Source organism: Xiphophorus maculatus, chromosome 8 (genome assembly GCF_002775205.1).
Source record: "Xiphophorus maculatus strain JP 163 A chromosome 8, X_maculatus-5.0-male, whole genome shotgun sequence".
Classification (NCBI taxonomy): domain Eukaryota; kingdom Metazoa; phylum Chordata; class Actinopteri; order Cyprinodontiformes; family Poeciliidae; genus Xiphophorus; species Xiphophorus maculatus.
The window spans coordinates 18,620,975-18,635,301 of NC_036450.1; the positions used below are offsets into that span (position 1 = coordinate 18,620,975).

Sequence of the window (14,327 nt, forward strand, 5' to 3'; positions counted from 1 at the left end):
GCAGGAGGGAACAACCCCTGGCAGCAGAGGAAATGTCATGGTTAGGGTTCAGTGAAGTGGTAAATCGGGAGCATCAGCGCGTCAGGGCATTTAAGGGTTTACTGAAGAGGAACTAAGAAAAGCTATATGATCAGTCATTGGCCCTGTGAACACAAAGAGGCTCCTGGTTTATACCTGTGCTCTGTCACAGGAATTAACAATGCTCTCATGGTTCTCACAGTAGATGCAACCCGCATCAGCCGTTGCAGTTCTCCTGCGGTCTTGTCAAAAGGGATCACCAATTCAAGAACAGCTCCCTGGGAGTTGCTACTAGATGCCTATTTTGTCAGGTAAGCACTGTGTTCAGCAAAGCGCAGCAAAGTCTCACGCAAGCGGGTGTTTCAGTTTGTTTGATACAATACAAGCAGCGAGTGAATTAAAAATTGCAAATGTACAACTTTGTGGTGACAAAGATTTCTCTGTAAACACAAGCACATGCATATGTAAGCAATCTTAAACCACACACTCCGGGAAATTATACGGATGCCTTTTGGAAATAAGGGAGTAAACAACTTTGACCTAAAGCAGCTATAATAAGCAGTTTTTTTTTTTTTTTTTTTTTGCTATTTAGGAAAATAACACATTCTCAGTAAGATGAGCATCCTTGGATTGTCCTGTGAAGGAGACAGAAGAGCTTTAAACCAGTTCATTTGCATTTAACATCCTTCACTCGACTTCCCCTAAATAAAATCCACTGCTGCATAAATGGCAGATTGAAGTTGACAAGGCTATTGTTGGACATGAGGAGTCATATTTTATGAAAAACATGTTTGAGTGTCCTGATAACGTGCTACATAAGTCTGATGCCATTTCATTTGTGGTTTGTCACAAGCCTACAAGTAGAACAGGTAGATGGCAGCAACTCAATTTTAGGATGTTTTTTTTTCAGTAGGGTCTGGGCTTGTCAGAGTTGATTACAAAATGTATAGATGTAAATACAGTGTAATATGTATTTTACATATAAAAAATACATTGGAAAGTCAACATTTCCAATGGAATGTTGACTTTCCAATGTCAACATTGGAACGTTTCTGTTAAAAAAAACAAAGATTTTTAACCATTTTTCCCCCTTTTCCACACTGTGGGCCCAAAATGGGTTCCAGAGTAAAAATTTTGTCTATTTGAGTGGACAATGAAATGCATCTTTTGTGAAAAAGGAGACGTATTAGCACAAACATGAACCTGACCTATAATCTGAAATGCATCATATGTGTCATACAAAAACAACAACAACAACGGTGGATTACATGTTTATAATGGCCCTGCAGCTGCTGCAGCACCTCATTAAAGGTAAAAAAGTTCCACAAAAGTCTGGTGAACGTTGTTCACCATTCTTGTTTTCTTGTGTTTACCTCTAATCTCTTGTGGCGGTGTTATGCACAGGCCCAATACTTGATATTTAACGCCACTTACAGGTCTGGAGGAGTAAAAACAACATCTTGTTTTTGTGTAGATGAAAACATTTCTGAAAACAGTCCCATGTGGACACGTGTATTTTTGAAACTGGGGCCAGAAGACAACCTGTAAGAGGCTCTCGTAGACTTGAGACTAGAGTAGACGTTCAACCCACAGCAGGACAATAACAGTAAACATACAGCTGGAATCCAATTGAGAATCTGTGGAAAAAGATTTGAGATGCACTCTATACAAATACAAGTTTCTGAGTATTATTTGACATGAATGTTCAAACAGTTCAGATTTTTTCTTCCACTTTACCATTATGCACTACCTGTTGAGGGTCTATCACAAAAAATCCAAATAATCTACACTGATATTTGTGGTAATAACAATGACAAAAAGTAAAAAAACATGCAGCATGAGTACTTTTGCAAACACTAGCTGGAAACACTGTTTGGTGTTGATGCATTTGACTGATCTCATCAATTCAACCAATCCAAGCAGCAAATCAAATCATGCAAAGAAAATTTTCGTATGAAATGCACTGCATGGGAACTCAGTGAGTACAACCATTATGATTGTGTTCAGACGCTGTTGTAATAGCCTGTTTGTCTAAAACGATCTCCGTGTGGCCTTTTAAAAACCAACGAGAGACACAATTCATGAGCCGAAGTGAAAGCATTGTACAAAACATGCCCACAAAATTACTTTTGTAAATAAATATACACTTATGACTCAAATCACTTAAGATAACGACGGAGCATTAAACCATCTGGTTCATTGTTTGAATGTGTTCTAGATACAAACCTAAGCTGTTAGTGTGGCAGTGCAGCCTGACGTGGCTTTTCTTGTGTCAGCCTGACCTATTTGTTTTTTCTTGCAGATTTTTACTGAAAGAAAATAGGTATTGGAGTGTTGCTCCTTAAAGCTGTACATTTTTGTGTGACACTAAAATGCAATCCAGATACACTAGTTGCAAATAATGAGCCTCAATCATTAACATTTGAAACAGCTTATATGATTCTATGAACTCTATTTGCCATTTAGGTGGGCAATCTAATATTTACAACTTGTCTTAGCTACCATGTAATGGTTTACTAAAGCACATGCTGCTTGTTTTGAGATGAAACATATCCTTATGTAGCTTTTTCTTTGTATTTGATGAAGAAACATCAAGCTGTCAAATAAGTCTCCTGGTTGTTGCTTAATATCTAGACATATCTCTGATCATAAATTGAAAATGTTTTATGCAAATTAACTTCTGCTGCCATTAATTATAATTTACATTAACATAAATGTTTGCAGAGTCATTGGTTCAGCTCTTCATGAGGAAGATGGATCACAACTGTTTGAGTTTTCCTTCCAGAATGTGTTTGCCAATAATGATTTGTTCCATCTGTCCTCCTCTGACCAAAATCCTTTGCCTAATTTGAAATTCCTATTTGTAGGCCAGTGAATTGGAGCAAGCATACTCAAGCAACTGTGTGCAAATTTGAGAATGTCTGCCTATCACAAGAAGATTGAGCAAACATTGCTTTCTCATTAGATAATTTATTATTTGGGTTCTGCATCCATCATTGCAAAAAAGTTTTACTGAAGTTTAAAGTTGATATTTTGTCAGGAACAAAGCAGAACAGACTAGGACGCTCATAGATTCTCTGCTTAGCTGCAGAAAAGCCGTGTCACTTCTTTACAAATCAACAAGTACATAATAGTGCATTGCCTCTAAAGCCAAGTCAATGTCAACTTTATGAAAACAGCTGGCCAGCAGACAGAAAAGCTCTCCAAGTGTTGAGAAACTGAATGACAGAAAAATGGAGATTGGTAAATACTTAGCCGATGGGAAAAGAAAGACAACTGAAATTGATTCTGTATACATGTATGTAACTTGTGCTTATTATGCTGACCTGCTGACAGATAATATGTTAAATAAGAAAGAAAAAAAAAAGTATTTCTACTCATTATCTACTTCAAAATTCCACACTCCCTTTTCTAGATGCTAATTTGCAAACACATTTTGGACTTAACCCAAAGTTAGTAATGGCAGATGGCAACTAAAATTAAGCCTGGTTTTACTGCAAGACTCGTCCTGTTAAAAACAGCAAAAAAAACATCTTGAGGTTCAGAATCTTGCCCAAGCATGTGGCCAAGAAAAGCCAAAATCTAACTCATGATCTTTCAATTGCAGGACGACAGTTCTTCTTACTGAGCCCTCTAAAAAAGAAAAAAAAAATCAAGGTTAAGTGAGAAGTAGACTATTCTCTGGAAGCTCCTAGTCCATCACAGGGTAGCATAGACACACACCACAATATAAACCAAGGTCATTTAAAATTGAAAATCAACCTTACAGCACGCATGGAAACCAACATGTCCACATTAGTTCACAATGTTTTACCCATTCATACATGGTTACGACAGGATCCAAATCTCCGTTTCCTCCCATAGTCTCAAAATAACCAAATTACGTTAATTGTGCAAGAGTAGATGTCTGTCCTGTGCATCTCTGTGTAGGCCCTGTGATGGACTAGAAACCTGGACATGATCACTTTTTCTTGCCCAGTGACACCACCAGCTAACACACTCAAAATAGAATAAATAGCAGGATACTACCATTAGGAGTAGCTTTAGGTTTTCTTGTCAAATCATTGGAGGTCTGGTTCTATATCAAAGGTGGTCGTCACTAACCCTGATCTTCAGGGGCCTCTGTCCTACATGGTTTAGATGTATTATTTTCACCACACATCTAATTTAAATGAATCTGTCAGGTTTCTGTATATCCTGAAGGCAGCATAGACATTGAAATAGAAGAAAACATTGCCTTTCACCTGAACAATGTGAAAATATGGTTGAATAGTGAAGACACGCTTGAAAGGTTATTGAGGTTGATCAAAATGGTAAAATACGCCTGAGTTTCTTCAGGCTCAATTTGGATAAAACATCTTGGCTTCAATTTTAAACACATTTCTCTGGGCTTCTATGGAGGTTCATGGTTTGGAGATCCAGAAGTGATGGACCAATTACACATCTAACACATGCAGATGTGTAATCGGTCCCTTGAGGACTGGGGTTGAAGACTAGCAACCTCCGTAAAGAATTAGCCATGGGGAATTATGCTATTAAATATTGTAATCAGAAGGGGGAAATATCTGAAAGAAGAACTGTAATTAACTATGAAAACAGTCAACTCTAATGGCATTTCCAAACCCTGAAAACTGACATTATGCTTAGGTTACTTACTTTTGCGTGCTGTTTCGTGGTATAACTGCACTAATTAATGTAACTAGTGAAGTGAAGCAAATCATTTAATAAAAAGTTTTATTTTTAGAATAGACTTTGTGTTTGTGAAGAATTGACTGTATGCAGTGGAAGATTTAAAGCCAAAGAGACTTAGGGATTTTTTAAGCCCTTTCATTGTTATTGCAATAAATATTCTGACAAAATGTGGTAAAATTTAAGTCTACTTCCCATCCCTAAAGAGCAAAACGTGTGTGGGGGTTTTCAAGTAACAGTTAAATTATACTAATGGCTGAAACTTTAATCATCAAGCAAAATGTTGTGACTATACACATTATTTATATACAATATATTCAGTCTGAAATGTTCTCAGCATTTTTTTTAACAATTATTCCAGTAAATAGATTATAAAACCAATGCTTGAAAATCAATAAATCAACTTTCTTTTTTCCAAGCTCTTCCGGAATGTCAAAATCCTCAAGTTTCTATCGGAATCCTGCAGGAATGTGAGGGAGAAACCTGTGCGACTTCCCTTTACAAAGGTGTGTGTAAGGGAATTTGTGTGTACATGAAAATGTAGAAATTGCTGTGACTAGGTGACTAATGCTACACCAACATACACAAGCCTTTTCTTATAAACACACACAGGTCTGTACAAAAGGAATTCCCTCTGTCAATACCGCCTCCTCTGGAAACTTACACCAAACACCACACACACACACACACACACGGCCTGAGTCATGACAAATGTGCAGAGAAGGAACACAGCTAGATTCCGCAAAGCTACATCAAGTGCTTTAACAATCTGAGCTCCTGGCTGTTTAAATCTTCTCACGGAGCAGCGCAAACTCGGAAAATAACTCCCACACCTGCAGTAGAGCAAACCCGTGTATCCAAATAAGCAAAATCCATTTCCCCAAGATTTCATTCTCTCTCTCACACACACACGCACAAAGGCTAAGGTGCACAGCGGGTTCAGGAACACACCTCCATTGTCAGTAGAAATAAGTGCACACGGACTCAGCTGCCTAAAACACATAAACAAAATTCGAGCATGCACGTGTACTCACGCATGCGAGGACGCGCTGCACTCTGCTTCTCTCCTTTTTGCAGAATTCAACAGAATGCAAACAGAAACAAACAAGAAGTGCGACGCTACTAAATAAGAAGAGGCGCTCGAGTTGTTTCTGAAATCTGTCCTCATCTTTGCTTCTTCTCACTTTGCCATCGCTATGGTGATGCTGAGAGGAGGCTGCTGGGTAGATTGCTGTACTATCTGCCATCAGGACACAAAACTGAGTCACACATACCACATCTACAACATCCCTCTTCCTGTTGCCCTCTGCGCTGACACACACATACACACACACGCTCCTCTTCTGTTATTCCTTCACGTTGCTTCCTCCCCATTCTTCCATCCCTCGTGTTTGCTTTTTATCCTCACCTCTCTGTCACCGCTGCATGGTGAGCTTCACGTTGCATCCTTTCCTTTGGTCCACCTGCTCCTCAACTCTCCTCTTCACCCCCTTTATCAGGTTGTCTTTTATCTCACCCTCCTCTTCTCCCGTGGATTCAAGCCTTTCTTTCACGTGGGAACCCTGCTCTCCATCCCTCACAGCTCTGCGCTGTGCCTACCTAGTTGTCTGAGTGTTTGTACTGTGAGTGGAAGTGAAAGGACAGGAGGGGGAGCAAGAAGACAAGAGTGAGCAAACAGGCAGTTACACTCTCAGATGCTCCTCTCCTTTCTCCCTTCCTCCTCTCCCCCGCTTCTTTCTCTCCGCATCTCTCCATCATGACCTCCTCTCCCCAACGCCATGCGAGCCCCCCGCGTATCCTTGTAAGCAAAAAAAAAAAAAAAACGGGGGGCGGGGAGGGAGTGAGAGGGAAAGTAAGGGGCTGGATGGAGCGTAGAGGAGGCAGAGGGAGGTGGAGCTATGCCGAGTCGGTCTAATTAAAAAGCAGAGTATGTACAGCTGCAGAGAGCAAAGAAGGAGACAGCAGGAGGAGGAGAGAGGAGAGGCAAGTGATCCAGGGGGCGTAACCGAGGGGACACATAGAGAGAGTGGAGGCAATCAGCGGGGGCTGGGAACGAAGGGGGCACGGGGTAGTTGGAGGAGAATGTGATGGAGAGCAAAGAGTGGTGTGAGAAAGGGAAAAGGGAAGAACTAAAAGGACACCAAGGTCAGCTGGTGGGGGATGCAGAAAGGTCAGGCTTGGAGAGGGGGGAAGCTGGAGAAGGAAGGAGAGGGCGATAGAAACAGACAGGTAGAATTATTCTACAGATATCTCCCATATGAGCGGAGGGCATAGCCGAAGAACCGTGACCAGCAGGATAATAGAGACACATGGACAATGGCTCTCTAAAGAAGAGCCACAGCCGTACAGTCACCGAAGGTTAAGCCGCTCTACTGTTTTCAGGCCACTCTTGATTAACATGCATGAGTGTTGTGCATGCAAATTAAAGGGCAAATCACCAGTATGTATTAAATTAATCACAGGTCTTTGCTTGGTTGGGCTCCCGTTCAAGGCTCCGAACACGAGGGAAAACTGATTTCCTCCATTGTTCTGGCTCTTGTGCATTGACCCCGTCATCACTGTAATGACTGTTGTCACCCCCGGCTGTACAGTAAGTAGCAGAAACCACTCTGAGATTGAGGAATAAAATAGTCTACACCTACATGCCTGGAGGGCTGAGACATCTCATCCCATTTTTATCAGCCATGATCACTCATTTCTCAGTATCACCTTGCTCTCCATCAGATTTGCATTAAAGTGTTTCATGTAGTTATAGTTCTCTACACTTTCAGAGCCAAATAATAGGAAATGAAAGGATTTCAAATATAATTCCATTGAAGGAGCACACCTCCCCCCTAACTGAATTTAGAGTAAGAGCTCAATGGACAGGCTATCCAGTGCACCACTGACTCATAATAGGTTATACAGTAATGTTCTGTAATACAGGATGACAGATTTGAATATATTTTTCAGCACAACCTAGCACAATGTGCACAGGCATTTCATGAGAGTTGTGTATTGCAACTCCGCATTTCAAAACTGTGAATATGTGCACATCTAACAAGAACATATTCAAACTTGAACATCTTCATTATAATTGTTAACGATCTGCAATATCACCATAATAATTAAATATTTAGATGCCAAAAGTATTTATACCTCGTAAAGTCCTTTTTTTTCAGATATTTCCACTTTACAACCGCAAACTTCAATGTAGTGGTCAGAACTAATGAGGGGATGGGTGAAGAGATTCTCACAGAAAAACTTATTAGAGGTTGCAAAACACTTGGACAATAGATCACCTGACAGATGGGACAATAAAATTATTTAGATCAAAGCAACTTCATTTTAGGATAGCTCAGTTAAAGTCCAGACCGAAATCCAGTCGAGATTACGTGGCAAGACTCGGAGATTGAGGTCTACAGGTGCTCTCCCGCTAATCTGATTTGACTATTTAGCAAAGAAACTTGTTATCACAGTGTATTTTGAATAAACCAAAAAGTTTGAATAAAGAGCTATACGTTTACATCCTGCATTCTAAAAGTATTAGTGGGTCATTCGCATAAACTAATGAGATGGTAAAATTAACAGAGAGAAAACAGCAACTTACCAAAAAACAATGCAGACGTAACAAAAATGGGGGTTGTTGCAAAATACATTGCTGTTTAATTATTTACCAATTACAATTTAAGGTCCTCAGTAACATAAGCATTTACCATCATTATTTCCACCATGGACCTTTTGTACACATAGAACAATATGCCAAACATGTCAGGAGGATTGAGTTCCACGCGTAAAATTAACAAGCCAATTTGTAAATATGAGGGTTTCACTTCAAGATTAGAGCAGAATCAACCTTTTGTTTTCTACGTTTCAGGAATAGTGTAACTAAGAGGAGCCCATGATTTGTACCTTCAACTCGACTGACGCATAGTAACACATTGTCCAAATGAGGGTGTTCAGGGTCTTTAGCTGAATAGGGAGTTTCACTTTGCGCGACTGCAGCAACTTTGATGTCTGCGAGAGCTCTGAACGACTACTGATGTAAGAAGTAACTGTGGCTGGTGGAGACTGTCGGCTCGGTGAAGCGGCAGATGGAACGGCGGAGGATAATTAGAGGAGGACAGACTCCATGAGCCGTCTAAACAGGCGGAGAAACCTGCTGGCTACAGAGAGGACCTTGAGTTTACAGACAACAAAGCGTGTCTGCTGGCGCTGTTCTGGGCGGGTTTTTCAGTAGATTGTCCATTATGTTTAGACGTTTGAAGCTCTCTGCCGTCTCAGCTGCTCCACTGGGGCTCCTAGTGAAGTTGTGTGAGGGTCAGGCCATTTTTAGTGACCTAAAAACTGTTTTCTGCTACAGATTCAGCAGTCATATGTGAAAGGGGTCGGAAATTGTCATGTCGTATTGATATTGTTTAGAGCTGTTCCATCTTTGTATTGTTAAACGGCGCAACATGGTACACTGGAATTAGAAAGACACCGACGTTAAAAAGTAAAACATAAAATTAAAGTTCTACATTTTAAAATTAGCCAATTGAAAGCCAGCTAAGATTTTCAGTGAAAAGGGGAATGGTTACAAAAACATTCAAAACTTTTACTTGTATTTTGTGTGCATTTACTAGCTTTAGATTTTGAGTTAATCTTTTGGAATCATTTTAAATATAAACTAATCTAATCCAAAGCCTCCTTACATGCAATAACAAGAACACTCAGGATTTTGTAAGCGGGACTATGTTAAAAGCTTATAAGCAATTGATATCTTATCTGCAGTAGCTAGCCCTCCTGGCTCCTTCAAACAGTATAAATCCATTAGCTGGTCCCAGAGGCTTAAGCCAAAGACTGGTTTAAAAGGGGCCAAGATCGAAGCAGGCTTCTTGAAACAACTCCAATCTCCAACACATCAATGTTTTTCAGGCAAATACTAGTCCATGAACCTTTAGTCTGTCATCACATTAGCATTGGAAATTATATACATAAGGACTTATAATTATTCATGCAGGAATTAGAGGTAGGAGGCGGCCCACCATCAATGATCCTTCTATATGGACTGAGAATGGAACATGAAAAGTGTTTCCAGTCATAGTTACCATATGGTATAAATTAAAGAAGAGTAAATATCCTAAATTTAAGTTAAGTGAAGGTTTAATTTGACACCATCTTGTTACTTTGACCAGAAATGCTTCGTGTGCAAGTAACGCCCCAATCCAAACATGGCAACCGTTTAAAGGGTTGGGGATTTAAAGGGTTTTAAATAGCATTTACTATGATCCAGAGCAGTCCTAGTAACAGTCAGTCCTCTTCATTTAGTATTTCCACCTTTTTAAGTCTCTAGTTTGTACGCTGCTACCCCAACACACGACTCCCTACAACAGAATTATGAAAGATCTGAAAACTCTTACTGCAAACACTGAAGAACCTGAAGCTCAACAGGATTTAAAGCCTGTAGATCCTGCCCTGTCCCTTGTTGTAAACATATCCATGTTGCGACCCTGACTCATAGAAAGTCTGAGGTGTATCAAGTGAAGAGGAATGATGAGAGTCCTCTGCAGTGCTCCAGTGCTGCGCCACAAAACCTGCAACATATTTCCAGTAGTTCTGAAAAACTCTTTAACCATCCCTTCTAAATAAACTTTTTTTTGTTTCAGACACTGTCATAAAGGGAACACTGAACCTTCCCCCGACTCTCATTATCTAGCCTCTGCATCTTCCTTGCAGCAAACAAAAAGCTTATATTTACACAGACCCTGAAAACTACCTTCAGATCAGGTCATCAATCATCACCTAATACAATGTTCCACGGGGAGGAGGACACGTCTCAACTGAGAAATCCCTCTGTAGCCATTACCTAAAAAGGGTTTTATTGTTTTGATGTCTTAGTTTCAAGCATGATGGATGAACGAGGCCAGTCAGTCATTTGCAGGACCTGAGTAAAGGTGGCATCTCCCTCTTTGATCTGAGCCATGCCCTGGACATTGTCGTAGATCTTAGGTTCCTTTTGATAGATGAGGGAACTTTTCCTGCTTTGTTTCCAAGCTGAATAATGACTTTCTGCATCTGTCCTCTTGTCTTGCAAAAAAAATAAAGAAAGAATTGAGGCTGAAGGTCAGAAAAGAAAAGCTGCTTGGCAACATAATAAATGGGAGACAGGATTTACTGTGAAAATAGAAAGATATCTGGCTGCTGTTATCTGCAGTAAAGGGCATTAATACATCGGACGAATCTTAATGCTTCCTTTTCTTGTCTGCCCCCACAATAAGTCTTTTTAAGGTGAGTTTAGATGGTTTAAATCGGCTGCACTTTAATTAAATTAGATATGCGCAGCATGTGGCAGATCTGGTCATAGAGCTCGTGGATAAAATTGCCTCAAAGCGTGATGCTTTGTAATGGCTGTTTCCACCAGGTGGTGATGTTGTTCATAAAGTGATGGGTAATGTTGCATGACAAAACACTTTTTAAATGATTCAGTAGAAGAACAGAACATATATTTTTTTTCTTACTTGGATGCAGGCAACTTGTCTAAATCTAAAAGGATGTTTGTTTATTGAACTGTTAATTATTACCGAGTTAAGAAGAAAGGGGCAAACAGGCGGATGATAATGAGCTGTGCTTCTGCAGAGAGCGGTGCGTGTGTGCGCCTCTGTTTTATGTCTCCTTTTGCTCCGGGCTGCATGAGTGAAATCCAGCACTGTGTCCTGCTGATGTCATGGATAGTGGATTTCTTAAAGAAATGCCACGAAAAGAGATTAATCACTGGCCAGGGGCGTCATGGTAGGGGGACAAAAACATAAAAAATACGAAAGATGCTGCTTATCTAATGCACGAAAGAAAACAGGTCTTACGAGTTTCAGGTACATGACACTGATAAAGTGTCGATGCAGCAACCATGAATGTCCCAATTTGTTTTAGTCTGTTTCATTTGATGTCTTTAAGGAAAACATCTAAGAGTTTCCTCAGCTGCATGTCTGGGATTTTAATTTTTTTCATAAAGTTTTGCTGTGACCTTGTTGAGAAAATACATTGTCAAAGATTTTTTGCTCTTTTAGTCACGTTTCAGTTCATGAAACGATTCTGACATCATACACATATAACCTGAGAAAACACGAGTTTTCAAAATAAAATAAAAAATTGGAAACATATTCTTCAAAAATATAATTTAATTGCGTTAAAAATATGTTTATCTGACTCAATTCATCAAGCCACACCCAGGCTTTATCACAACCTTGTTAAATTAAGGAATCCCTTAAACAGAACTTCTCTGTCAACATGATGTCAGCATCATGCCCCAAATCTAGGACATTCAAGAAAAGATTTAAAAAAGTCATTACAGCTTTGGGATCTCAGTGAGATGTTACAAAATAACCAAGAAAACCAAAGTAATCCATGTCTCCCCAGTTAGTGTCAATGGGCCAGAAATAAGCATTTCACACTGCTATTTATATTCAATCTGGATATCTTTGTTTGACATTAAACAAAATCTGATGACCAGAAACATTTAAGTGTGACAAATTAGGAGGAAAATACGCTTCCCCTGCGCTATGGGAAACTACTGTATGTCTGTTTCATTGTAAGAGGTGTTGTTGCTGGTCTTTTAAGTTCATTAGACTATATTCAGAAATTCCTACAGAATTTCCTTCTATATAAGCATATAGAAGGAAATTAATCATCAGCCAGGGATACCTCTATGGGGTTGATGAATTAAAATGGAAAAAAGAAAACATTTATATAGTGCTTTCCCAGTCATACTGATCATTCAAAGTGCTTTAAACTGAATCGGTATTCAAGTTGGGGTCAAGTGCCCAGGGGTACATTGACATGCGACAAAGGAGGATGCTGGATTCAAGACAATTACTCTTCTCATTGAGCCACAGTCACCCTGACAATGCCCCACTGACCCCTCGCTTAAGATGTTTCCCTATGTGTTGTCAAATCAATTGTAGGCATTAGAACAAACATTTTTTTCTCATGAGGACAACTGCATTATTCTTTTCTCTGATTTGTGTCGTTCATCCCTTATTGTCAAAACTCTCCCTGGCAAACTTTTCACCCACTCTACTCTCATTGCAATGAGAACAATTATAGTCTGGGAACATGATCTTGTCTGTTTCATTTGTATTTCTCCTTTTCTCTCCTCTAACTCCTTAAAATTGAGCTAAAAATATTTTTAAAAAAACTAACTAAATACTGAAATGATGCTGAACCACTCCAGTTTTTTCTGTTCGTGTCACGGTCAGCTGTAACAAATTGTAGGCACTCATAAGCAGTTATTATTATTATTATTATTATTATTATTATTATTATTATTATTATTATTATTCACAGTGAATAATGTACATGTAGGGCTTAAAGAGAGTCCTAAAAACCTCAATTCTTGTTTTTCATAGATTTTCTTAAATCACCATCTTGTCACTGTAACATGTTTGAAGATGTAATTTTAGAAAACCCAAAGAAAGTCTGACTTACCAGACTTGGTAATTTTGATCTAAATTACTAGTTTTGTTAATAATTCCCCTCAACAACTGTAAATTTAGTTATTTATAGCCAAATTGAACGTATTCTTGCACAACATCTAAACATTTTGTCGCTCTGCAGAGTCCAATATCAGTGGGTTAGTTGGGATTTTATGTGACCAGACCAATACAATGTAGCACATAATTGTCAGATGCAAGGAAAATGTTACATAGTGTAGACATGTTATAGATTATATTGTATCGAAATATGTTTACATTGCTAATCGGCACTGCAAAGTTTTGTCCATCAACGTAACTCGTAATCCATAATTCTTAGGGAATGTTGTGTTTACTTGTGTTACTTTCATTTTGTTTACTTTTTTGTTTGTATCAAAGCCCATCAACCTAAACCCACAAAGATGTGATTAATCAGAGAAGCCTCCAGGACACCATGGTAACTTTGAATGAGCTGCAGATCCACAACTCAGCTGGGAAAGCCTCTGGACAAAACAATTATTAGCTATAAACTCAAATCTGCCACAACCAATGTAGGAGAAACATCTTATTAGAAAGTTGCCTTGTCAGATGAGACCAAATTTTCAAAGAGGAAACCAACACTGGATTTGATCCCAAACATTTTCTTTCCACAAAATATGGTAAGGGCAACATCATGCTGTGGAAGCACTTTTCTTCAGCGGGTGAAGTTAGATGCTCAGAGTTGTTTGTGTTGAGCTATAACATAAAATCCCACCCAACTTCAAGAGTGAATACTTTTGAGAAAGTTTCAATATCTGAAGCATACAATGCACTAAAATATTTTTGTGATAATTCATATTATAGCATTGCTTTTATTCTTAATCCTATTTAAAATCATTCCTCCTTCCATTAGCGCTCTTGCATTGCAACAACTACTTAGGTTTGGTGCATTATGAAATTAGATTTTTAAAGGTTTGCGCAGCTTTATACAAAATTAAAACCATTAATTTCCATACTGAATATGAACACCTTGTCTCCAGTGATGAGGGCAGAACAATGAATGTCAAGACAGGATAATGTCGGTGAGTTTTTTTAACCTGCTGAGATTACGGGTTGTTTTGTTTACCTCTGTCCTTGTGACACGTGGAAGAAACGGGTGGAGGCGGGTGAAGCCGAAGAGAGAGTCCGGGCAGGGAGGGGAGGGAAGCGGATTAG

The 14,327-nt window shown here is 39.2% G+C and overlaps 1 protein-coding gene across 5 annotated transcripts in view; it reads right to left on the reverse strand.

Annotated features, from left to right (window-relative positions):
* LOC102223543 (nascent polypeptide-associated complex subunit alpha, muscle-specific form-like) overlaps window positions 1-14,318 on the reverse strand; it is a 58,219-nt gene extending 43,901 nt beyond the window's left edge. For 3 of the 5 annotated variants that reach the window (XR_002753164.1, XM_023338505.1, XM_023338502.1), the window contains exon 1: window positions 6,116-6,472. The gene's annotated coding sequence lies outside the window, so the exon portion shown is untranslated. Of the gene's footprint in view, window positions 1-5,741; window positions 6,054-6,115; window positions 6,473-14,238 lie in introns of those variants that run through there. The other 2 variants (XM_023338504.1, XM_023338503.1) reach the window with 2 other exon arrangements.
* Between the last annotated feature and the right edge of the window lie 9 nt (window positions 14,319-14,327).